Raw genomic sequence first — 25,724 nt, forward strand, 5'->3', positions numbered from 1 at the left:
GGACAGTGGTGAATAGGGGGGTTCCAGGGCGCTGCTTTGAGGTACAGTGTCACAATGGGTCGGTGGTGAGGTGGGCTCTGAGGGAGGGCACAGAGGAGGGGTGTCGGGGGAGGGCGAGGCAGGTTGTACCTGGGGTGCTGAGGCTGAGTGGGGGGAATGGGTACAGAGGCAGTGTGTGTTGGGGGGGCTCAGAGGTGGGGTGTATGTTGGGAGAGATGCTGAGGCTGGCTGTGTGGAGATGCGTTGAGGTAGGACGTGTAGGTGGAGACACTGAGGCTGGGTGTGGGGGCAGGGTGAGACAGTGGGTGGGGGGGTTCTGAGACGGGGTGTATGGGGGCTGAGGTGGGAAGTGTGTCTGAGGTGGGGAAGGGCAGGTTGGGGGGGTGCAGCCCCTGGGGGCGGTGCCAGGAAGGGCAGGGGTGGGAGTGGGGGGGTCGGTGCTGGGTGGGGGTGGGGGCGGGTGGCGTTATCCCTGGGGTCAGCACCATGCACTGGTGGGTAGTGCCCAGCAAAGGCTTGGGGGGCTGCAACTCCTGGCTGCGGGCTGTGCTGCAGGACCACTGTGCTCTGTGGAGGGCCGGGCGAGAGGCTGCGCTGGTGCCAGTCTGTGGATCTGGCCCTGGTCCCCCACTCTTTTATTGTGGGTCCTACTGTAACTCGCCCGCGGGCTCCCCCTGCTGCTGCTGCTGGCAGCCTAGCACAGGGCCTGTGAAATTGGACGCGGCTCCTTTAAGGCTTGGAAGAGCCCCACCCTTCCGCGCAGGCGCACGAACTGCCGGAGTGGGCCGAGTATCTCCCGCGGAGCCGAGCCGGCGCGCGCTCCGTCGTGTGCTGCCGCAGAGGGGCCGCGCCCAGGACTCAGCCCGGCGCCGCGGGAGCGCGCCCCCTCCTTCCTCTCTGCCCCGCGGGAGCGCGCCCCTGCCCCGCCCCGCCCCGCCCCGCCCAGGAGGATGCGCCCGGGAGCGAGACGGGGCCGCTGGACTTTGCTGGCCCCAGCCCGCGGCCAGGTGCCGCCTCCGGCCCGCAGGTGAGAGACCCGCCCGGGGGGTTCTGGGAGGAGCCGGGGGTGGGGAGCCCGGTGCTGGGGGGGTGCTGAGCCCGGGGGGGTGGGGAGCGTGGTGCTGGGGGGGTGCTGAGCCCGGGGGGGTGGGGAGCGTGGTGCTGGGGGGGTGCTGAGCCCGGGGGAGCCCGGTGCTGGGGGGGGTGCTGAGCCCGGTGCTGGGGGGGGTGCTGAGCCCGGGGGGGGTGGGGAGCGTGGTGCTGGGGGGGTGCTGAGCCCGGGGTGAGGGTGGGGAGCGTGGTGCTGGGGGGGGTGCTGAGCCCGGGGTGAGGGTGGGGAGCGTGGTGCTGGGGGGGGTGCTGAGCCCGGGGTGAGGGTGGGGAGCGTGGTGCTGGGGGGGGTGCTGAGCCCGGGGGAGCCCGGTGCTGGGGGGGGGTGCTGAGCCCGGTGCTGGGGGGGGTGCTGAGCCCGGGGGGGGTGGGGAGCGTGGTGCTGGGGGGGTGCTGAGCCCGGGGTGAGGGTGGGGGGTGTGGTGCTGGGGGGGGTGCTGAGCCCGGGGTGAGGGTGGGGAGTGTGGTGCTGGGGGGGTGCTGAGCCTGGGGGGGGTGGGGAGCGTGGTGCTGGGGGGGCGTGCGCTGAGCGAGGGTGCTATGCTCTAATAAATTTGTGAGTCTCTAAGGTGCCACAAGTCCTCCTTTTCTTTTTACAGATACAGACTAACAGGGCTTCTACTCTGAAACTAGCAAATCACATAGTGATGGCTGGGAAAAGTCCGCATTTGTCAGCAGTTTTTCCCAGTTACACGTTGTGTGCAGCTTGTCCCTATAGTAGAATAGGTCTCTGCCATCACTGTGGGGTAGTGATTGACAAATGTGGACTCTTAGTGGTGAATACTCTAGTCTTGAAGCCTTTACACTTGCGTATCCTTTGTGTTGCCTCTCTTCTTTTCCCGTCTGCCCATGAGCTCTGTATTGAAATGTGTAAGAATTTGCTGTGCTAGGAGAACAGCCCATAAGTAAGGAGCATAGAAGCAGATGTGGAACAAGGTCAATAGTGCTACATATCTGCTCTTGGAATAATTGATAGCCATTGATGCGCCGTAATTCAAAATGACAGATTTCAGAGAGGCAGCCGTGTTAGTCTATATTCGCAAAAAGAAAAGGAGTACTTGTGGCACCTTGTGGAAAATACACTGAATGTATCCGATGAAGTGAGCTGTAGCTCACGAAAGCTTATGCTCAAATAAATTTGTTAGTCTCTAAGGTGCCACAAGTCCTCCTTTTCTTTTTGCATCATTCAAAATGTTATTCAGTAAAAGCACAGGACTGATTGGGTGTTTGAAGATCTAGGTTCTGTTAAAAACAACAAGGAGTTGTGTGGCATTACGCTAGCTGCCCCACTAAGAGGGGCTGGGAAGGAATTTTTCCCTTTCCACTATGTTGGCCACGTGCAGTGGGGGGTTTTTCGCTTTCCTCACAGCAGGTTCAGGTGGGCTCTGTTCATGCATAGCATGACGGGCGGTAGGCCATGTCGCAACTCTTTATTTAAGTGTAAAGTGGATGTTCAGTGCAGGTACTTCATAAATGAAGGCACAAAAGAACGGAAAAATGGCTTGGAAAAGGAATTAAGGATTGGTGCTTGGTATGCATCCGATGAAGTGAGCTGTAGCTCACGAAAGCTTATGCTCTAATAAATTTGTTAGTCTCTAAGGTGCCACAAGTACTCCTTTTCTTAAAGTCACACAGGAAGTCTGTGGCAAGTCTCAATTTCCCCATTGGTAAAATGGGGTTAATACCAACTCAGGGGCACTTTTTAAAGTAGATTATTTGTAAAGTATTTTGAGATTGAATATCTTTTCTACACAAGAGAAAATTTACTCTTGCAAGAGCTATGTGGTGCCCCCTAGCAAATTTGTATTGTCCCTTGCATCTGCATGTAAAATTGCTCAAACTGTTTACACGCATACACAATATCATTTGGGTCAGTACTGTTACGAGCTGGGTGAAATCTTGACCCCATTGAGGTTGATAGGTGTGAGTTCTGTTAAAATAACTAAGCATGAGCTACACCTAAAGCAAAAGGTGTGTCTGAAACCACCCAGGACTTTTGGCTGACTGTTGTGTTGGTAGGGGTGGTGTTTGTGTGGGAAGAGAGATCATGCACACAAAATGAGAACCTACAAGAACAAAAAGAGAGGGAGAGGCTAGGTAAGAAAGCCAATCAGGAGCCTGTAAGCAAAGTTTGACCCTGGAAAAAGCTAGAAAGAGAGATTTTGGGTCTGGTATTGGCTAAATACAGAGGCTTGCTGGCTATGTAAGCTCAGTAAAAGGTTCTTTTGTTCTTGGTTCCTTCTACATTCAGAGACACAGGACTTTGTACATTCTTTGTAAATAAACAAGATTGCATCAAAGAAAATATCAGACTTCATCAATTTCTACTTCCAACTGGAATATATTCAAGGCCGCGAACTTTGACTAGCCACTTGTTGCCCCTTTTCAACCCAGTATTTAGTGTCGCTGAAAGCAAACCTGATTTAGTCTGAATCAATTCAGCCTGCATGCATATACTGCCAGTGGGAATGGTACTGAAATTGTTCAAATACTCCTCCCGCTATTGTCCCATAGTGTACCAGAGTCTTTCAGAATCTGAGTCCACTGCTTCTGTGTGTGCAGTGAACTATGGGATAGGTACCCAGAGGGAACTGTAACTGAAGTAGTTCACAGGTTTCAGAGTAGCAGCCGTGTTAGTCTGTATTCGCAAAAAGAAAAGGAGTACTGGTGGCACCTTAGAGACTAACAAATTTATTAGAGCATAAGCTTTCGTGAGCTACAGCTCACTTCATCGGCATCCGAAAGCTTATGCTCTAATAAATTTGTTAGTCTCTAAGGTGCCACCAGTACTCCTTTTCTTTTTGAAGTAGTTCAGAGCAGTACTAGTAGGGACATAGGACAAAGCTTCATGGTTCAGAACACAACTCAGTATGGCTAGTGTGGTTGCAGTGAATAGTTTGTGCTTAAAACAGTTCTGTCAGAAGCACTTCAATTATTCAGATCTGTGCAGTAGATATAGTTTAAGACCATCTCTATACTGCAAACTTTGGTTGACGCAAGTTATGTTGGCGTAAAGGCAGCCCACTGTTAGTATATTGCTTGTGAATGTGCATACTTGGCTGCTTGCATCAGCGTTGCGCATACTCACCCGGAGTGCTTGTGTCGATGCATGGTGTAGTGCACCATGGGAGGTATCCTAGTGTGCTACACACCACTGTTCAGCCACACTCTGTTGGGAAGTTTTGAAAATGCATAGTGGGGCAGAAATGAGTTGCACAAGGATGACTGTGAGCAAGGGGTCAGCTTCCCAGCATGCAATTATCCCCATCCCATAATGCCATCTAAAGCCTATAATTTTCATGACTTTTTTTTAAAAATCCCACCAACCCATGTGGGCTGTCATCTCTTTTTGCTGATGATGGCAAATCAACTTGAATCACTCCTTCCATTTTTAGTCATTTCTAACATTAAAAAATTGAGTAGGTATGATGTTCTGAGCATTAATTGATAAATTGTGGCCCTTGACTGACTGACTACTGTATTAACTTTGAAAGGACTACCTGTTAAAGACGTGTTAACGTATAATTTTAAAAAGTTGATTTTTAAACATTTTCTTGAATATGTATTTACATAATTGGTCTAGACTTGTCATGTTTTGTACCTTGTGTTTGTGGGAGAAAGGGCTTTCGAGTGATACCTAACTAGACCCATTTCCAGAGACCTTATGGTATAAAAATATCCACCAACTGAAGGATCTGGAGCTGAGGGGCAGCAAGTCCCTCCACTTGCCATGTTACAGAGGATGATACCATTGAAATTATGATTTTTACAAATCAAATGACACCTCCCTTTCCTTTCTATCATTAACTTGCCCACGGAATTACACATGCTCCCAGACTGATAGATATGGTGAATTTATTCAGGGACATCTTTTGATCTGCAGAAGTGCGAAGATGTGACACAGTCTTTATCATCAGGCACAAATGGGTTTTCCTGGATAATAATGGCAGAATGAACCAAAGTGTATTTTGTTTTCACGATAGTTAAAATTCGTGTCATCATAGACCATCCTTTTATACAAAAGGAATCTATTTACGTGATAAGCAACCACAATGCATCTGGTTAATACACGTTTAATGTTGCTTGTAACGTGAGGTGGTAGGGCTGGAGAAATGTGGATCATGATGATCCTCACCACCTTCTGCTTCAAGTGTGCAATGCACATTTCTTTGATCCTGCCTTCCCTGACATAAATATATAGCAACATGTATATTAAAACCAACAACCTGAAAGTATACTAAACCAAGATAATTTACTGTACGTGCTTCTCCCCTGGGAGAGGATGACACAACAAACACGACAGCTGTGTAGCAATCTTCCTTACTGCACAATGAAGATGCTCTGATACTAGAGCGATGACTGTAGTATAAGAACTTATTGAATACAATATTAGAGTGTGCTTTAGTTCATATTTGACTTTGTCCATTAATCTTTCCCTGCATAGTCCTCCTAGACTGTCTCATAAGGTTTATGGCGTCTGAGGCAAGCCATAAAATACAGAAATACACAAAATCCAAGAAGATTCCCACCAAGATTTTCATTCAAAAAGTTTAATGCCAGAAGGGACCATTAGGTCATTTAGCCTGAACTCCCGTAAATTGCTTTTACCTGTTTAACTCTGTATTAAGCCCAATAACTTTTGTGTTTGGCTAAAGCCTATCCTCCAGAAAGATATCCAGGCAGTCTTGGTTTGAAGACATCAAGATGTGGAAAATCCACCCCTTCCCTTGGTACTTTGTTCTTACCGTTAAAAATGTATGCCTTATTTCTAATTTGAATTTGACTGGCTTTAGTTTCCAGCCACTGGTTCTTTTTATGTATTACTCTGCTAGATTAAAGACTCCTTTTGTATCTGGTATTTTTTCCCTATGAAAATACTTACACACTATAATCAAGTCACCTCTGTCTTTTTTCATAAACTAAAAACAGATTAAGCTTTTTAAATCTCTCACCGAAAAAAAGCCATTTTCTCCAATCCCCAAATTATTTTTGTCTTTTCTGCACCCTCTCCAGTTTTTCAATATTCTTTTAAAAATGTGGATTCCAAATCTAGACACGGTATTCCAGTATCTGACTCATCAATACCATATGCAGAGGTAAAATCCGCTTCATGCTCCTACTCGCTACTCCTGTTTTTATACATCCAGGGATCACATAAGCCCTTTTTGCCACACTGTAGCACTGGGAGCTCATGTTCAATTGCTTGCCCACTGTGACCTCTAGTACCTTTTCAGAGCCACTGCTTTCCAGGATACAGTCCCCCGTCTGTTGGTATGGCTTGTATTCCTTGTTCCTAGATGTATAACTTTGTATTTGGCTGTATTAAAACACATCCTATGTCCTATAGTTTAAACTTTATCATGTTAACTATATGTTTGAGTGATTTTTTTTTTAATGTGAATTCCATGCTGATGAAAGGTGCCAGTCTAACAGCCTTGCAGACTGAAGACTCTTATCTGTAGGACAGGTACAGCAAGAGCAATAGAAATACAAACATCACCTGTGTGCAGCCAGTATACCTTTTCTCTGATCTGAAAAGTCTGACTAGTATTTGAGAGAGGCTCGTTTCAGGATACAGGTGTATGCAAATTTATTATCCATTTTGATTCTTTTTTAACTGATAAAGTGGATTATTTTTCCTTATGAGCAGCCTCCCCTGATTACTTGATGGATTTGAATCCCATATTCAACTTTCAGAGAATGAACTGCCACTTTCAATTTTGATCACATTTTTTCTCTTGGGAGAGGCAAATAAGGTGTTTTTTCAAACTTCTCTCGGACTGCCTGCATTCCTCTCATATTCTGCTTGTAATACCTCTCTCATACTGCTTGTAATTCACAGAAATGGGTATACTGGAGTGTCTAACACCCATTGTTTCATGTTCTCTGTGTGTATAAATCTCCCCACTGTATTTTCCACTGAATGCATCCGATGAAGTGAGCTGTAGCTCACGAAATCTTATGCTCAAATAAATTTTAGTCTCTAAGGTGCCACAAGTCCTCCTTTTCTTTTTGCGAATACAGACTAACACGGCTGCTACTCTGAAACCTAAGCAAAACATAAGGTTGTATGGATACCTGTGTTAGGACTTTTATAACTGGGGTTGTATTTGCCTATTGAATATCAGCAAACATTCTTTTAAAGTCAGATTATAGAGCAAATATGTAATGGCTCCCTTGGAAACAATATAGTCAGTCGTGTAGTGAATGCAGTATGCTTGAGGCAACACAGTATGTACTGTTCAGACAGCAATACAGAGTTGTTATAACCCCATCAATCTTTAATATAAATGCTACACAAATGCATAGTAGTTGACTATTCATATGGTATAGTTCATGATACATTAAACTTCAAAAAAAAAAAACAACCCAACAAAACTCACCTATGTCCAGGTTGGAGGTGACTGAAAATTGTTCCTGTCCAGCTGTTTGGCCTGTGTGAAATAAATACAAATAAACATCGGATAAAAATAAGCACATAAATCACATTGACAATTGGCAGAATTGGCCCCTTTGTTTGAACTTAGTAGAGAGGTGAAGTATTGAATCAGCACCAGAAATTAAAATTTCCTTTCGCCATCAGACTGAGATTGAGAGAGGTTATTAATTGCAGGGAGGAATGAGTGAGTGAGTGTGTGTGTGTGTGTGTGAGGTATGCCCTTCTGTTTTTAATCCATGAGGTATAGGTTTTGTGCATAGACACAAGATTTTGATCTCCATCGTATTGATCTGGCATATTCCCCCTGCACTAAATTAATTAAAAAAACAAAACAAAACGCTACCTCAGATGCCTTGCCTCTTGTTGAGGTCCTGCAAATGTAATTTTTTTTTAAAAGGCTTTGAGTTGTACCCGTGCAAAAAATCTGAAATTAGCAATATCATAGAGAAAACCTAAAGGTGACTTTTTGTTCAGGGCAGCAAAGTGCCATCAGAAATTCACTAAATAAGGTAACATGACGGATGCCTCAAATTGTAGTAGGAAAAATGGGTGTTCAGGGTGCCTAAGATTTTTTTTGTTTTTGTTTTCCTCTTGTACTGAAGTCTCCCAGAGTGATGCTCTGAATCCCCAACACACACCATGGACAGGTAAGGTCTGAGCACAGCACGGGTCTGTGTACTGACTTACCATTTGAACTTTGGCAAGTCATTTCACTTCTCCCTGTCTTAGTTTTTCCAACTTGTAAAATGGAGTAATACTTGCCTCACCGGGGGATTGTGAGGGTTTGTTAATGTTTGAAAAGTGCTACGTATTATGCTGTAAGAGGGGTGGGCAAATTAGAGCCTGCAGGCTGGATCCAGCTGGTCAGGGCTTTGGATCTGGCCCGCGGGATTGTCCCCCATGGTGCCGCAGGCCCCGCGCCGCTCTCAGAAGCGGCTGGCACCACGTCCTTGGGGCCCTGAGGAGGGGGCAGAGGGCTTTGTTTGTTGCCCTTGCCTCCAGGCACCGGCCCCCACAGCTCCCATTGGCTAGGAAGGGGAACCGCAGCCAATGGGAGCTTCGGGAGAGGTACCTTGAGGCGTGGCAAGGGCAGCATGCGGAGCCCTGTGCCTACCCCTCCCCCAGGGACCATGCAGGGACGTGGTGCCAGCCGCTTCCCGGAGCAGCGCGGCGTGGGGCCAGGGCAGGCATGCAGGGAGCCTGCCCTGGCCCCAGTGTGTGCGACTGCCGCCCCAGAGCCGCTTTAGGTAAGCAGCATCGGGCCAGAGCCTGAACCCCTCCTGCATCCCTGTGCACCCCTGCCACACCCCGCACCCCTCCTGCATCCCAACCCCCTGCCCTGATCTCCCTCCTGCAGTCCGCACCTCTCCTTCATCCCAACCCCCTTCCCTGAGCCCCCTCATATACCCTACACCTCTCTTTTGCCCCAATCCCTTGCCCTGAACCTGTTCCTGCACACCACACCCCCTCCCACACCTCGCACTCCCGCACCACTGCCCCAGCCCTGCATACAATTTCCCCACCCAGATGTGGCCCTCGGCCCAAAAAGTTTACCCTACCCTGTGCTATAATGTCACAGCTATTACAGAACTGATGTGGGGAGGGGAAAAGCAAGCATTTACAGGTACACCTTCAGTTTAGAAATAGCGCTTTAATATGAAAAATGTTTACTTGTTACAATAATCTTTGATTTGACCAGTAACTCTAGAATTTGAGGGGGAAGTCTCTCATCAGCTTTTGTGTGTGTGACAGCACCTTGTGTATAGTTAGTTTTTCCCTATAGCTTTCTTGGATCTTTCACACAGCAATATGAGAAAGAAGGAGTACTTATGGCACCTTAGGCACTAACACATTTATTAGAGCATAAGCTTTCGTGCGCTACAGCCCACTTCATCGAATGCATAGAATGGAACATATAGTAAGAAGATATACACACATACAAATAAGTTGGAAGTTGCCATACAAACTGTGAGAGGCTAATTAGTTAAGATGAGCTATTATCAGCAGGAGAAAAAAACTTTTGTAGTGGTGATCAAGATGGCCCATTTAGACTGTTGACAAGAAGGTGTGAGGTTACTTAACTTAGGGAAATAGATTCAATATGTGTAATGACCCAGCCACTCCCAGTCTCTGTTCAAACCCAAGTTAATGATATCTAATTTGCATATTAATTCAAGCTCAGCAGTTTCTCGCTGGAGTCTGTTTTTGAAGCTTTTCTGTTGCAAAATTGCCACCCTTAAATCTTTTACTGAGTGGCCAGAGAGGTTGAAGTGTTCTCCTACCGGTTTTTGAATTTTATGATTCCTTATGTCAGATTTGTGTCCATTTAGTCTTTTGCATAGAGACTGTCCCGTTTGGCCAATGTACATGGCAGAGGGGCATTGCTGGCACATGATGGCATATATCACATGGGAAGATGTGCAGGTGAGCGAGCCCCTGATGGCGTGGCTAATGTGATTAGGTCCTGTGATGGTGTCACTTAAATAAATATGTGGACAGAGTTGGGCTTTGTTGCAAGGATAGGTTCCTGGGTTAGTGTTTTTGTTGTGTGGTGTATTGTTGCTGGAGAGTATTTGCTTCAGGTTGGGGGGCTGTCTGTAAGCGATGACTGGTCTGTCTCCCAAGATCTGTGAGAGTGATGGATCATTTTTCAGGATAGGTTATAAATCTGTGATGATGCTCTGGAGAGGTTTTAGTTGGGGGCTGAAGGTGGTGGCTAGTGGCGTTCTGTTGTTTTCTTTGTTGGGCCTGTCCTATATTAGGTGACTTCTGGGTACTCTTCTGGCTCTGTCAATCTGTTTCTTCACTTCAGCAGGTGGTAATTGTAGTTTTAAGAATGCTTGATAGGGATCTTGTTGGTGTTTGTCTCTGTCTGAGGGATTGGAGCAAATGTGGTTGTATCTTGGAGCTTGGCTATAGATGGCAAATGGATCATGTGGTGTGTCCTGGATGGAAGCTGGAGGCATATAGGTAAGTATAGCGGTCAGTAGGTTTCTGGTATAGGGTGGTGGTTATGTGATCATAGCTTATTAGCACAGTAGTGTCCAGGAAGTGGATCTCTTGTGTGGACTGGTCCAGGCTGAGGTTGATGGTGGGATGGAAATTGTTGAAATCCTGGTGGAATTCCTCAAGGGCTACTTTTCATGGGGTCCCGATGATTAAGATGTCATCAATATAGCGCAGGTAGAGTAGGGGTGTTAGGGACGAGAGCTAAAGAAGCGTTGTTCTAAGTCAGCCATAAAAATGTTGGCATACTGTGGGGCCATGCAGGTACCCATCGCAGTGCCGCTGACTTGAAGGTATATATTGTCCCCAAATGTGAAATAGTTGTGGGTGAGGACAAAGTCACAAAGGTCAGCCACCAGCTTTGCCGTGACATTATCAGGGATACTGTTCCTGACGGCTTGTAGTCTATCTTTGTGTGGAATGTTGGTGTAGAGGCTTCTACATCCATAGTGGCCAGGAGGGTGTTTTCTGGAAGATCACTGATGGATTGTAGTTTCCTCAGGAAGTCAGTGTTGTCTCGAAGATAGCTGGAAGTGCTGGTAACTTAGGGCCTGAGGAGGGAGTCTACATAGCCAGACAACCCTGCTGTCAGGGTGCCAATGCCTGAGATGATGGGGCATCCAGGATTTCCAGGTTTATGGATCTTGGGAAGCAGATAGAATACCCCTGGTCGGGGTTTTAGATGTGTCTGCACAGATCTGTTCCTGTGCTTTTTCAGGGACTTTCTTGAGCAGATGGTGTAGTTTCTTTTGGTAATCCCCAGTGGGATCAGAGGATAATGGCCTGTAGAATGTGGAGTTAGAGAGCTGCCTAGCAGCCTCTTGTTCATATTCCAACTTATTCATGATGATGACAGAACCTCCTTTGTCAGCCTTTTTGATTATGATGTCAGAGTTATTCCTGAGGAGGCTGATGGTGTTGTGTTCAGCACGGCTGAGCTTATGGGGCAAATGATGCTGTTTTTCCACAATTTCAGCCCTTGCACGTTGACGGAAGCAATCTAGCAATGTAGAAGTCCAGTCTGTTGTTTCGACCTTCAGGAAGAGTCCACGCAAAATCCTTCTTTTTGTAGTGTTGTAGGAATGTCTCTGTGGGTTAGTATGTTGTTCAGAGGTGTGTTGGAAATATTCTTTGAGTCCGAGACATCGAAAGTAGGATTCTAGGTCACCACAGAACTGTATCATGTTCGTGGGCCTGGAGGGACAAAAGGAGAGGCCCCAAGATAGGACAGACTCTTCTGCCGGGCGAAGAGTATAATGAGAAAGATTCTCATTTTAAAAATTTCTCTAACTGTAACCCACAAAACTGGCAGGGGCATTCAAGGACAGGGATAGGACCTGTAAATACTTTCAACTCATTTATAAAATTTAACTATTTAAAGTTGACTATATCAAATTCCTTTCTGAAACTCTATAATGTTTGAGATATAAACTTGTTTATTTCATATTGAATCATATTATTAATCTCCCTGAATGTGAGCCTACCTGTGACTTGGAACGTTGAGCTCAGCCTTAGATCCAGAATATCACCAGCTTTGTGTAATATTATCTGAGCGGGTTTCAGAGATTCATCGTTAAGAACAAGTCATGGCCATTGTGATCAATCTTGTATAATCTGTGTAGCACATACCATAGAACTTCATGTGGTGATCCCTGTATGGGGTATGGTAACTTGTGATGGAGTTAGATCGTATCGTTTAGAAAGACATCCAGTCTTGATGTAAAGATTTAAAGTGATGGAGAATCTACTGCATTCCATATTAGGCTGACCAAACAAATTGAGAAGGAGTACTTGTGGCACCTTAGACTAACAAATGTATTTGAGCATAAGCTTTCATGAGGAGTTACTCAACCAATTCCTAACTGAGACTAGGGCTTGGTTGAGAATGAGCAGATTGATACTCAGTCTAGACAAAATGAAGGCGATGGCTGTGGAATGGAAGAAGGAACTGGAAGAATTAGAGGAGGTAGTTTCAGCTCTTTGGTTGGGGGAAGAAATATGTTTGCTATTTGTCACACGAGTTTGCAACCTAGCAATCTTGTTGGTTGCCAGATTTTCTAGGTTGCAGTTGTGCTCCAGGCTTTGTTCTTTCTGCACCTGGCTAGAAGTCTGTGATTATTTTGTTCAGATGTCTGGGTCTTCATCACTTGAAGATTGGATTGCTGTAATGCTCTGAATGTAGGGCTGCATTTTAAGATTTGGAATTGTCAACTAATGAGGCAGCCTTCGTACTTAGAGATATTTCCCACAGGGATTGCATCACAGCTGTTTTCTTCCTTTGCACTGGCTTCTAGTTTTGATTTTGGGTGTAATTCAAGATTTTGATTTTTTTTAAATGTTTTGAGCACTCAGTGAGACCTGTCCTCCCTGTATGTGATACAACAACAGTTGAAAGCAGTTGAGGCGTACAAGCTGACAATCCTCTGTGTTTAACTGAGTATGTTGGTTGGAGGACATTTCAGGGAGGGGTTCTAAAGCTTGCTTTACTCCCCTGCTCCAGCAAAGCCCAAGTCTGACCTTTGGGGCATGCTTACAAGGTCAGTGTGTTTTCCCAGGCTTTTAAGAAGAGGGAGGGTAAGGAGGATTTAGGGAGCTGCTGATTGTTCTGATGGATTAATTGTTTAAGGCAGAGTAAGCTATTTTAATTTTTTTTATTCACTTTTAACAATTTAAAATAATACAGTAGTTATAAAGAAACATGTTAACATAGCCAAAAGATATGTAAACTTATGTTTTTTCCATGACTCAGTGATTTGTCCGCAGTTCAATGTTGAATGACCATTCATAATTTAGCATAGAGTAACAGCAGAATGAAATCTCATCAAGCATGACTTAACATTTAAACAGAAAAGGAGTACTTGTGGGACCTTAGAGACTAACAAATTAGAGCATAAGCTTTCGTGAGCTACAGCTTCGTCGGATTTGAGCTACAGCTCACGAAAGCTTATGCTCTAATAAATTTGTTAGTCTCTAAGGTGCCACAAGTACTCCTTTTCTTTTTATGGATACAGACTAACACGGCTGCTACTCTGAAACTTAACATTTAAAGGAACTCTGTCCAGTTAAAAAATCATTCTTCCTCCTTAAAAGAAAATCGAATATAATTACAAATAAAACTTAAATTCTGAAAGTTTAGAAGGGAAAATTTGTTTTTAGTTTGTGCATTTTAAGTTTTGTGGTTTCCTCTGCATTATCAGTTAGGTTGCAATCTTGTAAAGACTTAGCGTGTGTTAAACTTGATTTGAAGTTAAGCATGTGCATACATCTTTGCAGGATTCAGGGCCAAGTACTCCTTTTCTTTTCCCTCTGTTGTGTTGTTTCACGCAACAGGGAAAAGAGAGAGATTTAAAAGGAAAATGTGTTTGTAAAATCAGAGAACTGGACAGTTACAAAGCAGATTGTTTTTACAGTGCCCCATACAATGGGGCTTAGGCCTCTAGGTGCTACTGCAGTACAAATAATAATAATCAAAAATATTTTAATACCACTCCATTAGTTAAAAAGGTCTGACTGCTTGTTCTCATTGCGCTGTACTTTAGCTATCTGTTCTTCTAATCACTGTTTCCTCAAAGGAGCTATTGTTAGTTGTTAAAGTTCTAGTTTTATTTCCATTTTAGTGTGGGGTCATCCATTCTAGTGTAGAGTGACTCCAAAAGTTGTGGGTAGAACAATCTTGCTCCAGAGATGGGAGGAACAGGTTATCTGCTGCAATATGTCCTACACAGTTTAGTCTTAGGTTTAAACATTGGCTCTTCTTTAGTTGTAAGCATTGTTTACTTGAAGTGCATTTACAGCAACAGTCTAAATCAGAGGGTATTAAGACTTCTGGCTGTATTGTCTCAGGAGCTCATCCCAAATACTTCTCTCTCCTTTACTGCTGGTCTCTACCCCATTATTGGTTTATTCTTTGTAAAATGTGTTGGTGTATGTGCTGCTAGAGTACTTGGATAGGTACATTTTTTTTAAAAAAATCCAAATCTACTGCTTTGCTTGGAAAAAAGAAATTGCAAATTGAAATGACCCCTGACTTAGCCCTGTGCCTCAAAATGAATCAAAAGAGAATGGATATCCAAGATAACTGCACCTCTGTTTGTTTTAATACATGATTGTAGTACTCAGATTAAATTTGACAACTGAAAAATTCATAATGTTTTAACTGTGCTTTACTTGCATATTGATGCTGCAAGCCTTGGCCAGAAAGACTGTTATTTAAAAACAAAATATCTGAGAGTAGAAGGGTGTAGAAGATGTAGCAAAATTTATTTCTTGCTATTGAAATCATCCTACCAAAATTCCTACCCTAGTCCTCTTGTCATAAAGATTTTAAACACGAGCTGAATTGACAGAGAACAATATTTCAGTTTTACCCCTCAGGTTTAATTCAGTATTTCCTCATTTTGGTTCAGCAACAATTAACTGTATTTAATTAGGGAAATATCCACAATTACACTTCAAGGACTAAATTGACACCATGCAAATGTTATGAAATAAGGTATTCTGGCTCAGGGAGAACAACTTGAGAATGCGCTACATGACCTTGTCTTTGACTGACACTGGATATTTGTTTGGGATATTTTGTGCATGTGTGTGATATTAGGGTAGAATGTAGAGTAGATCCAAAACCAAGGATATTGTGTCATCATATCTCTGTAATTAGTCATGCAGCCAAACCTGAAGGTATAGTTTGGAACTGAAACAAATGAGTGGCATAGCAGCATTGTATGTCTGTCTGTTCCCCAAGAGCAGTTCGCACAAGCATATGCTGCTCGAGCTGTTTCTCTGCCTTTGTTCAAGCTGAAAGTATATAAATGCAATAGTTCAATGAAATATATTGTTCTCTGTACATTTTGTTACTGTAAAATTTGTAGATGCTTTTAATTCATAGGATTATATCTTGTGATGAAAACTTCCGTGGCATTAAGATGTCCTCTTAAGTGTAATGAAACCCCTCCCCCAGCTTTTAATACGTTGCCTAATATAAAATTGAATGTTTTTTTTGCCAACAATGGGCCACTTGAATTGAATGGCTCACTTTTCAAATTAATCAAAGTAGTTTTGAAAGAGTAGCAGAAACACTAGAGCTATTGTATAGAATATTTTCTAGTGTTGGTTTGAATTTCAGATTATGAATAATGTCTCAGGAATATCTGTCTTTCATAGAAAACATAACCAAGGCCAAAAGGCAATTGTTAAGGGCCAAAATCTCTAACTTGGTAATACTCAAAATAGCCAGTGTTACAAGAATGATTAATAATAATGCTCCCTGTGACATGTTTTCTTTTCATCAGACAGCTTCATCAAAGCCTGGGGCTCTGCACATTTTTCAGAGAGTAATTTAGTAACCTTATCTCTGTCTTCAAATATCAGTAAAAATGTGAGTTTGAAAGGGAAAGTTTCCCGCAACACTGTGCAGCTTTGGATATGTCTCTATGTTGAAGTCACATGATGACATATAGCGGGGAAATGACAATTTTGTTCCTCCATCAGGTCCTTTACTTTAGATTTAAATTTCCAAAAATACACATCTTGCAAGTAAGAAAGAACAAAATAGCTTTACTTCAAATTTTATAACTCTTTACTTGTTTGCACTTGCTTACTCCTGGTCTACATTGCAGTGTTAGGTTGACATAATTGTGTCAGTGTACATACTGCAGCCTTGTCCCGCCAATGTAAGTGTCCTACTAAACCAACATAATAACTCCACCTCCACGAGAGGCACAGAGCTTATGTCTGAGTAGTTAGGACTATGCGGTGTCCCTGTATACACTAAAAGAAAAGGAGTACTTTTGACACCTTAGAGACTAACAAATTTATTAGAGCATAAGCTTTCGTGAGCTACAGCTCACTTCATCGGATGCATTTGGTGGGAAAAAACAGAGGGGAGATTTATATACGCACACAGAGAACATGAAACAATGGGTTTATCATAAACACTGTAAGGAGAGTGATCACTTAAGATAAGCCATCACCAGCAGCAGGGGGGGGAAAGGAGGAAAACCTTTCATGGTGACAAGCAAGGTAGGCTATTTCCAGCAGTTAACAAGAATATCTGAGGAACAGTGGGGGGTGAGGGTGAGAAATAACATGGGGAAATAGTTTTACTTTGTGTAATGACTCATCCATTCCCAGTCTCTATTCAAGCCTAAATTAATTGTATCCAGTTTGCAAATTAATTCCAATTCAGCTGTCTCTCGTTGGAGTCTGTTTTTGAAGCTTTTTTTTGTTGAAGGATAGACACTCTTAGATCTGTAATCGAGTGACCAGAGAGATTGAAGTGTTCTCCAACTGGTTTTTGTCTACAGCCAAGCTCTACGATATAACCGCATTTGTTCCAACCCCTCAGACAGAGACAAACACCTACAAGATCTCTATCATGCATTCCTACAACTACAATACCCACCTGCTGAAGTGAAGAAACAGATTGACAGAGCCAGAAGAGTACCCAGAAGTCACCTACTACAGGACATGCCCAACAAAGAAAATAACAGAACGCCACTAGCCATCACCTTCAGCCCCCAACTAAAACCTCTCCAACGCATCATCAAGGATCTACAACCTATCCTGAACGACGACCCATCACTCTCACAGATCTTGGGAGACAGTCCTTGCTTACAGACAGCCCTCCAATCTGAAGCAAATACTCACCAGCAACCACACACCACACAACAGAACCACTAACCCAGGAACCTATCCTTGCAACAAAGCCTGTTGCCAACTCTGTCCACATATCTATTCAGGGGATACCATCATAGGGCCTAATCACATCAGCCACACTATCAGAGGCTTGTTCACCTGCGCATCTACCAATGTGATATGTGCCATCATGTGCCATCAATGCCCCTCTGCCGTGTACATTGGCCAAACTGGACAGTCTCTACATAAAAGAATGAATGGACACAAATCAGACGTCAAGAATTATAACATTCAAAAGCCAGTTGGGGAACACTTCAATCTCTCTGGTCACTCGATTACAGACCTAAGAGTGGCTATCCTTCAACAAAAAAAGCTTCAAAAACAGACTCCAACGAGAGACTGCTGAATTGGAATTAATTTGCAAACTGGATACAATTAACTTGGGCTTGAATAGAGACTGGGAATGGATGAGTCATTACACAAAGTAAAACTATTTCCCCATGTTATTTCTCCCTCCCACCCCACCCCCCACTGTTCCTCAGATATTCTTGTTAACTGCTGGAAATAGCCTACCTTGCTTGTCACCATGAAAGGTTTTCCTCCTCCCCCCCCCTGCTGCTGGTGATGGCTTATCTTAAGTGATCACTCTCCTTACAGTGTGTATGATAAACCCATTATTTCATGTTCTCTGTGTGTGTATATAAATCTCCCCTCTGTTTTTTCCACCAAATGCATCCAATGAAGTGAGCTGTAGCTCACGAAAGCTTATGCTCTAATAAATTTTAGTCTCTAAGGTGCCACAAGTCCTCCTTTTCTTTTTGCAAATACAGACTAACACGGCTGCTACTCTGAAACCTGTAGACACTGCGGGTTACTTACATCAGCTATTGGCTGTCATCCTTGTCACTTCCATGGCTCCATGCTAGAGCCATGAAATTGACAATAAAGTCGCTCGCAGCTCAGGCTGTCACCCCGGGGTGGGTGGGGAGCTTCAGTTAGAGCCTGGCTACCACCTGTGTTCCCTACTCCCTTGCTGGGAGCTGGGTTGCCACATGGGAGCCCAGTGCTGCCCAAGTGCCTGGCTGCACCGAGGCTTCCGGTGCTAGAGATCCTTGGAGTCTTTTTGGTAAGCGGTATTTGTTGAGTGTGGATACACTCTTTGGTCTTTGTGCTCCACTATAAGGACAGATGAGGGTGAGGCACATTGCAATTATTCACTTCCTCTCGTGACTTAGAGATAGAGCCCAATAAACCAAGAGACCACCAGCTCCACTAACAGTGTTAGCCAATAGTTTTACAGTTAGTTTTATAGTAGAATTAGAAATTTTAGTAGTTTGGTTGGTTTTAACTTTTAGTTGTTAGAACTTACCCATTTGGTATGGTGTCATCTGATTTGGTCAAATATAAACACTGCCTCTCTTGCAAGGGAGCTATCCCAGCTTTGGATGGACACTTGAAGTGGCTATATTGTCTGGGAGAATCAGATATCCTCAGTACTGTAACTGTGCGATTTTCCAGTCCTTCAGCTCCCAAGATAGGAAGGACAGGGAGGCCTACTGTCAGGTCTTCCTAATAATCTCAGTGAGACCTGCTTCTGAACTGAGCTCACTGGACCTCCCTGTACAGGGATCATCAAAACTGAAGTGAATGAGTTCAGGCAGTTTTCCTTTGAGAGCTCTGACTTGAATTGTGACTATGATAGGATTGTCCTCAGACAGACTACAGGGAGCTAGAAGTCTCGGGCAGGTTGCCCACCAGAGCTTCCTCTAAGAGGAAAACCGTCCTCGTGGCACCATATATCATCTGAGACTTCGTGGCCCAGTCTTGAGCTGGTTCCAACCATATGGCACTGAAGAACCACATACCAAAACCCACAACCTCAGAAAGGAGTACAGCACCACACGCAGCTCTGACTACGTCAGCTGCCCCAACACTGACTCTCTTGGCACTATAATCAAGCTGATTGGGACAGAGCACCATCACTGTGTCAGAGATTGCCATGCTGCCCCCCCCAAAGACCAGTTCCCATGCACCTGTCTGCATTGCCGCTGGTAAAACCCATAGAGTCTTCTCTCACCTTACGGTGACAAGATTCTTGAAAGGCCTAGTTGAGGTATTCCCACTTACCAGAGAACAGATTTCCCCATAGGACTTAAACCTAGTGCTTGCAGTCCTCATGGGACCACCCTTCGAGCTTATGGCTGCCTCTTCTCTGCTACACCTGTAAATGTAATAACCTGTAATAACTTAGCCAGAAGAGTAGGACAGGTTCTAGTGCTAAGGGTGACTCACTGTACACAGTATTCCACCTGGATAAAGTATCAATGAGCAGGCATCTTAAATTCCTTCCTAAAGTAGTGATGAATTCTATCTCAATTGACCTTTACACCCATCAATATTCTTTCCACACTCTCACATCCAAATTAGAGGCAGTGTTGCATACCTTGGATGTGAGGAGCACCTTGGCCTACTACCTAAATCCTTTTAGAATGTCTCCAAGACTCTCTTCTTCTCTATTGTGGAAAGTATGAGGAGCTCCGCAGTTTCATTGCAGACTATCTAGCTGGATTTCTAACTGCATTAGAACATGCTGTGAGGTAGCCAGAGTAGACGCACCATCCATGATCAGAACATACTCTGCCAGAGCATAAGCTGTTACAGCAGCATCACTGTGAAAGTTACAGATATCAGACATTTGTAAGGCTGCTACTTGAACATGTTCACTTGACACTAAGTGACACTTAAGGGAATCCTCTAGATCCAATGCTGCATTTGACAAAGCTGTCCTTCAATCATTGTTCATTAACTATTCCAATCTTCCACCCTCCTTAATATGATCACTGCTTGGGAGTCACCATCAGCGGAAGGTGCATATAGACAATCACTCAAATGAGAAAAGGAAGTTATTTACCTGTGGATGGTAACTGGAGTTCTTTGAGATAAGTTGTCCATATGCACATTTCACAAAGTTCCCTTCCATCCCTTCTGTTTGTGAGTCCTATCATAGAATCATAGAATATCAGGGTTGGAAGGGACCCCAGAAGGTCATCTAGTCCAACCCCCTGCTCAAAGCAGGACCAAGTCCCAGTTAAATCATCCCAGCCAGGGCTTTGTCAAGCCTGACCTTAAAAACCTCTAAGGAAGGAGATTCTACCACCTCCCTAGGTAACGCATTCCAGTGTTTCACCACCCTCTTAGTGAAAAAGTTTTTCCTAATATCCAATCTAAACCTCCCCCATTGCAACTTGAGACCATTACTCCTCGTTCTGTCATCTGCTACCATTGAGAACAGTCTAGAGCCATCCTCTTTGAAACCCCCTTTCAGGTAGTTGAAAGCAGCTATCAAATCCCCCCTCATTCTTCTCTTCTGCAGACTAAACAATCCCAGCTCCCTCAGCCTCTCCTCATAAGTCATGTGCTCTAGACCCCTAATCATTTTTGTTGCCCTTCGTTGTACTCTTTCCAATTTATCCACATCCTTCCTGTAGTGTGGGGCCCAAAACTGGACACAGTACTCCAGATGAGGCCTCACCAGTGTCGAATAGAGGGGAACGATCACGTCCCTCGATCTGCTCGCTATGCCCCTACTTATACATCCCAAAATGCCATTGGCCTTCTTGGCAACAAGGGCACACTGCTGACTCATATCCAGCTTCTCGTCCACTGTCACCCCTAGGTCCTTTTCCGCAGAACTGCTGCCGAGCCATTCGGTCCCTAGTCTGTAGCGGTGCATTGGATTCTTCCATCCTAAGTGCAGGACCCTGCACTTATCCTTATTGAACCTCATTAGATTTCTTTTGGCCCAATCCTCCAATTTGTCTAGGTCCTTCTGTATCCTATCCCTCCCCTCCAGCGTATCTACCACTCCTCCCAGTTTAGTATCATCCGCAAATTTGCTGAGAGTGCAATCCACACCATCCTCCAGATCATTTATGAAGATATTGAACAAAACGGGCCCCAGGACCGACCCCTGGGGCACTCCACTTGACACCGGCTGCCAACTAGACATGGAGCCATTGATCACTACCCGTTGAGCCCGACAATCTAGCCAGCTTTCTACCCACCTTATAGTGCATTCATCCAGCCCATACTTCCTTAACTTGCTGACAAGAATGCTGTGGGAGACCGTGTCAAAAACTTTGCTAAAGTCAAGAAACAATACATCCACTGCTTTCCCTTCATCCACAGAACCAGTAATCTCATCATAAAAGGCGATTAGATTAGTCAGGCATGACCTTCCCTTGGTGAATCCATGCTGACTGTTCCTGATCACTTTCCTCTCCTCTAAGTGCTTCAGGATTGATTCTTTGAGGACCTGCTCCATGATTTTTCCAGGGACTGAGGTGAGGCTGACCGGCCTGTAGTTCCCAGGATCCTCCTTCTTCCCTTTTTTAAAGATGGGCACTACATTAGCCTTTTTCCAGTCATCCGGGACTTCCCCCGTTCGCCACGAGTTTTCAAAGATAATGGCCAAGGGCTCTGCAATCACAGCCGCCAATTCCTTCAGCACTCTCGGATGCAATTCGTCCGGCCCCATGGACTTGTGCACGTCCAGCTTTTCTAAATAGTCCCTAACCACCTCTATCTCTACAGAGGGCTGGCCATCTCTTCCCCATTTTGTGTTGCCCAGCACAGCAGTCTGGGAGCTGACCTTGTTAGTGAAAACAGAGGCAAAAAAAGCATTGAGTACATTAGCTTTTTCCACATCCTCTGTCACTAGCTTGCCTCCCTCATTCAGTAAGGGGCCCACACTTTCCTTGGCTTTCTTCTTGTTGCCAACATACCTGAAGAAACCCTTCTTGTTACTCTTGACATCTCTTGCTAGCTGCAGCTCCAAGTGCGATTTGGCCCTCCTGATATCTTTCCTACATGCCCGAGCAATATTTTTATACTCTTCCCTGGTCATATGTCCAACCTTCCACTTCTTGTAAGCTTCTTTTTTATGTTTAAGATCCGCTAGGATTTCACCATTAAGCCAAGCTGGTCGCCTGCCATATTTACTATTCTTTCGACTCATCGGGATGGTTTGTCCCTGTAACCTCAACAGGGATTCCTTGAAATACAGCCAGCTCTCCTGGACTCCCTTCCCTTTCATGTTAGTCCCCCAGGGGATCCTGGCCATCTGTTCCCTGAGGGAGTCAAAGTCTGCTTTCCTGAAGTCCAGGGTCCGTATCCTGCTGCTTACCTTTCTTCCCTGCGTCAGGATCCTGAACTCAACCAACTCATGGTCACTGCCTCCCAGATTCCCATCCACTTTTGCTTCCCCCACTAATTCTACCCGGTTTGTGAGCAGCAGGTCAAGAAAAGCGCTCCCCCTAGTTGGCTCCCCTAGCACTTGCACCAGGAAATTGTCCCCTACGCTTTCCAAAAACTTCCTGGATTGTCTATGCACCGCTGTATTGCTCTCCCAGCAGATATCAGGAAAATTAAAGTCACCCATGAGAATCAGGGCATGCGATCTAGTAGCTTCCGTGAGTTGCCGGAAGAAAGCCTCATCCGCCTCATCCCCCTGGTCCGGTGGTCTATAGCAGACTCCCACCATGACATCACTCTTGTTGCACACACTTCTAAACTTAATCCAGAGACACTCAGGTTTTTCCACAGTTTCGTACCGGAGCTCTGAGCAGTCATACTGCTCCCTTACATACAGTGCTACTCCCCCACCTTTTCTGCCCTGCCTGTCCTTCCTGAACAGTTTATAACCATCCATGACTGTACTCCAGTCATGTGAGTTATCCCACCAAGTCTCTGTTATTCCAATCACGTCATAATTCCTTGACATCACCAGGACCTCCAGTTCTCCCTGCTTGTTTCCAAGGCTTTGTGCATTTGTATATAAGCACTTGAGATAACCTGTTGATCGCCCCTCATTCCCAGTATGAGGCAGGAGCCCTCCCCTCACAGACCTTCCTGCCTGTGCTTCCTCCCGGTATCCCGCTTTCCCACTTACCTCAGGGCTTTGGTCTCCTTCCCCCGGTGAACCTAGTTTAAAGCCCTCCTCACTAGGTTAGCCAGCCTGCTGGCAAAGATGTTCTTCCCTCTCTTCGTAAGATGGAGCCCGTCTCTGCCCAGCACTCCTCCTTCATGGAACACCATCCCATGGTCAAAGAATCCAAAGCCTTCTCTCCGACACCACCTGCGTAGCCATTCGTTGACCTCCACGATTCGACGGTCCCTACCCAGGCCTTTTCCTTCCACGGGGAGGATGGACGAGAACACCACTTGCGCCTCCAACTCCTTTATCCTTCTTCCCAGAGCCACGTAGTCCGCAGTGATCCGCTCAAGGTCATTCTTGGCAGTATCATTGGTGCCCACGTGGAGAAGCAGGAAGGGGTAGCGATCCGAGGGCTTGATGAGTCTCGGCAGTCTCTCCGTCACATCACGAATCTTAGCCCCTGGCAAGCAGCAGACTTCTCGGTTTTCCCGGTCAGGGCGGCAGATAGATGACTCAGTCCCCCGGAGGAGAGAGTCCCCGACCACCACCACCCGCCTTCTCCTCTTGGGAGTGGTGGTCGTGGAACCCCCAACCTCAGGACATCGCATCTCATGCCTCCCAACCAGCGGAGTCTCCTTCCGCTTTCTCCCCCCAGACATATCATCTGGTCCACTCTCCGCATTGGTACCTGTGGAGAGAACATGAAAGCGGTTAGTTACCTGTGTCTGTGTTACTGGAACCCGGACATTCCGCTTACCTCTTCTGGAGGTCACATGTTGCCAAGCTTCTTCACTGGCCTCTTGGCTCCTCTGTGCAACCTGCTCTATATCTTTAGAGCTTTGTGCCCCTAGAAGGCTATCCTGAGTTTGGTCCAGAAAATCCTCAGTCTCTCGTATACAACGCAGGGTCGTTACCTGTTGCTCCAGACCTTCAATCTTCTCTTCCAATATGGAGACCAGCTTGCACTTTGTACAGACAAAGTCGCTTCTGTCCTGTGGAAGAAAGACAAACATGGCACATCCAGTGCAGGTCACAACAGCTGAATCCCCCCCTACCATATCACAAGAGATTGTACAGTGAGAAGGAACTGAGTGGCTGTAGGCATACTGCCCTTGTATGCCCTTGCAGTGAAGCACAGGGATTGAGGAGTGCCTGAGAGCAGCCCCCAGCCTGTGTCCCCATTCCCTGGGGCATGCTGCTGCAGGTTGGACCCAGAGGTGGGGGCTCTGGTCCAGTCTCCTGTCCCCTCGCTGCAGACGTTCTGCAGGGAGAGAAGGCCCTGCCCCTGCTGGGAGGTGGTGGGGAACCCCAGGAAGGTCACAGGCAGCAAGGAGCTGGCAGGGAGGCCGCCTCCAGCGCAGCTCCCACTGCTACTAGCCTGGCCTCACTGGTCACTGCACTCCACCTGGGCTTGCTCAGTGCCTGCCCCCACTGGGTGCCGTTGCTGTCAAGCTGCCCCTGCTGACAGACTGCCTCCACTTCCGCCTGGCCTTTGTGCCTGTGGCAGCAACCACATGCAGTACCGCTCCTCCTGTTGCCTCTGGCCTGAGGTTTTCAGTTTGGGGGGGCAACACCCCTTCCTGCCCCCCCAAACTACACCCATGCCATTGCTGCTCCATGCCTGCCTGAGGCTATGCCCATGCTAAAAAGTCGGGGGGGGGATGGTTCTCCATCCCCTCCGGTTCTGGTGCTCCTGGGCACCCATGATAGAGGGGCCCAAAGTGTTTTTTGTGCCCAGAGCCCCAATAAATCTTAATCTGCTTCTGATCAAACATGTGGCTTTTATCCGTATTCTTCTCTAGATAATTGTTTTGAGCGCGGTTTTTATTAAGAATAGATATTGGAGTTACTTCTCATAAAAAGAAATCTCATATTTAGCATAAATTCCTTCATGTTAAAGGAAAACAAAATACTTTGGCATTTCTGCCTTTGATTGTTTTGAAGCAGCTTAGTCACTCGGGGTAGAATGCCATAGACAACACTTGGCTTTAGAAAGAGGATGATTACTGACCTGTAAATGGAGTTTTTCAGGGGTATTGCTATCTATGGATACGTTACAGGAGAAGCTGGCCTTTCTAGTTTAACCTAAATTGAAAAAAAATTACCAGTTAGGTGTGATGGGTGTGGTATCTGTCTTGAGGCAGGCATGGTGTATAATAATAGTGCCTTGCGGCTAAGATAACTTACAGAACTATAAATCTCCAGTAATTCCATGTGATCTAGGAGGGTGGAGGTATACAGCACTACACTCAGAACATTACAGATAAGTGACCTTTCTTGAATAAAGTCTGTGTGTGTCATCAACCTCTAGAAAGAGTGGGTATTTTAGGTATAATTCAGAGATACTAGGTAAATGCCTGGAAATGCTTTGAGTTCAGGTGCATTTCTCATGGTTTTGGCATACTACCATCATGGTCCTCAACTGGGCAAAATTTTGACGCTTCTGGTTTAAATAGTGAAACATGTGCGGATGAGAAAAGTAATCCCCTCATTTAAACAAATTGCCCAAATTTTGGTCCTTAGGGAATGTTGCTGTCTCCTGAAGCTAAAATTAGTTGACTGGCTACTTGAAAGTAGATTATCCCTGTGAAGAATTGATGG

General features: G+C 45.4%; 1 protein-coding gene across 3 annotated transcripts in view; it reads left to right on the forward strand.

Annotated features, from left to right (window-relative positions):
- Positions 1-768: 768 nt before the first annotated feature.
- Positions 769-25,724, forward strand: part of GFOD2 (glucose-fructose oxidoreductase domain containing 2) — a 63,919-nt gene continuing 38,963 nt past the window's right edge. Inside the window, exons 1-2 of one of the 3 annotated variants that reach the window (XM_043495177.1) lie at positions 786-1,027; positions 1,716-1,804. The gene's annotated coding sequence lies outside the window, so the exon portion shown is untranslated. Of the gene's footprint in view, positions 1,028-1,715; positions 1,805-25,724 lie in introns of all 3 variants that reach the window. The other 2 variants (XM_038368846.2, XR_005288541.2) reach the window with 2 other exon arrangements.

Source organism: Dermochelys coriacea, chromosome 12 (assembly GCF_009764565.3).
Source record: "Dermochelys coriacea isolate rDerCor1 chromosome 12, rDerCor1.pri.v4, whole genome shotgun sequence".
Classification (NCBI taxonomy): Eukaryota; Metazoa; Chordata; order Testudines; family Dermochelyidae; genus Dermochelys; species Dermochelys coriacea.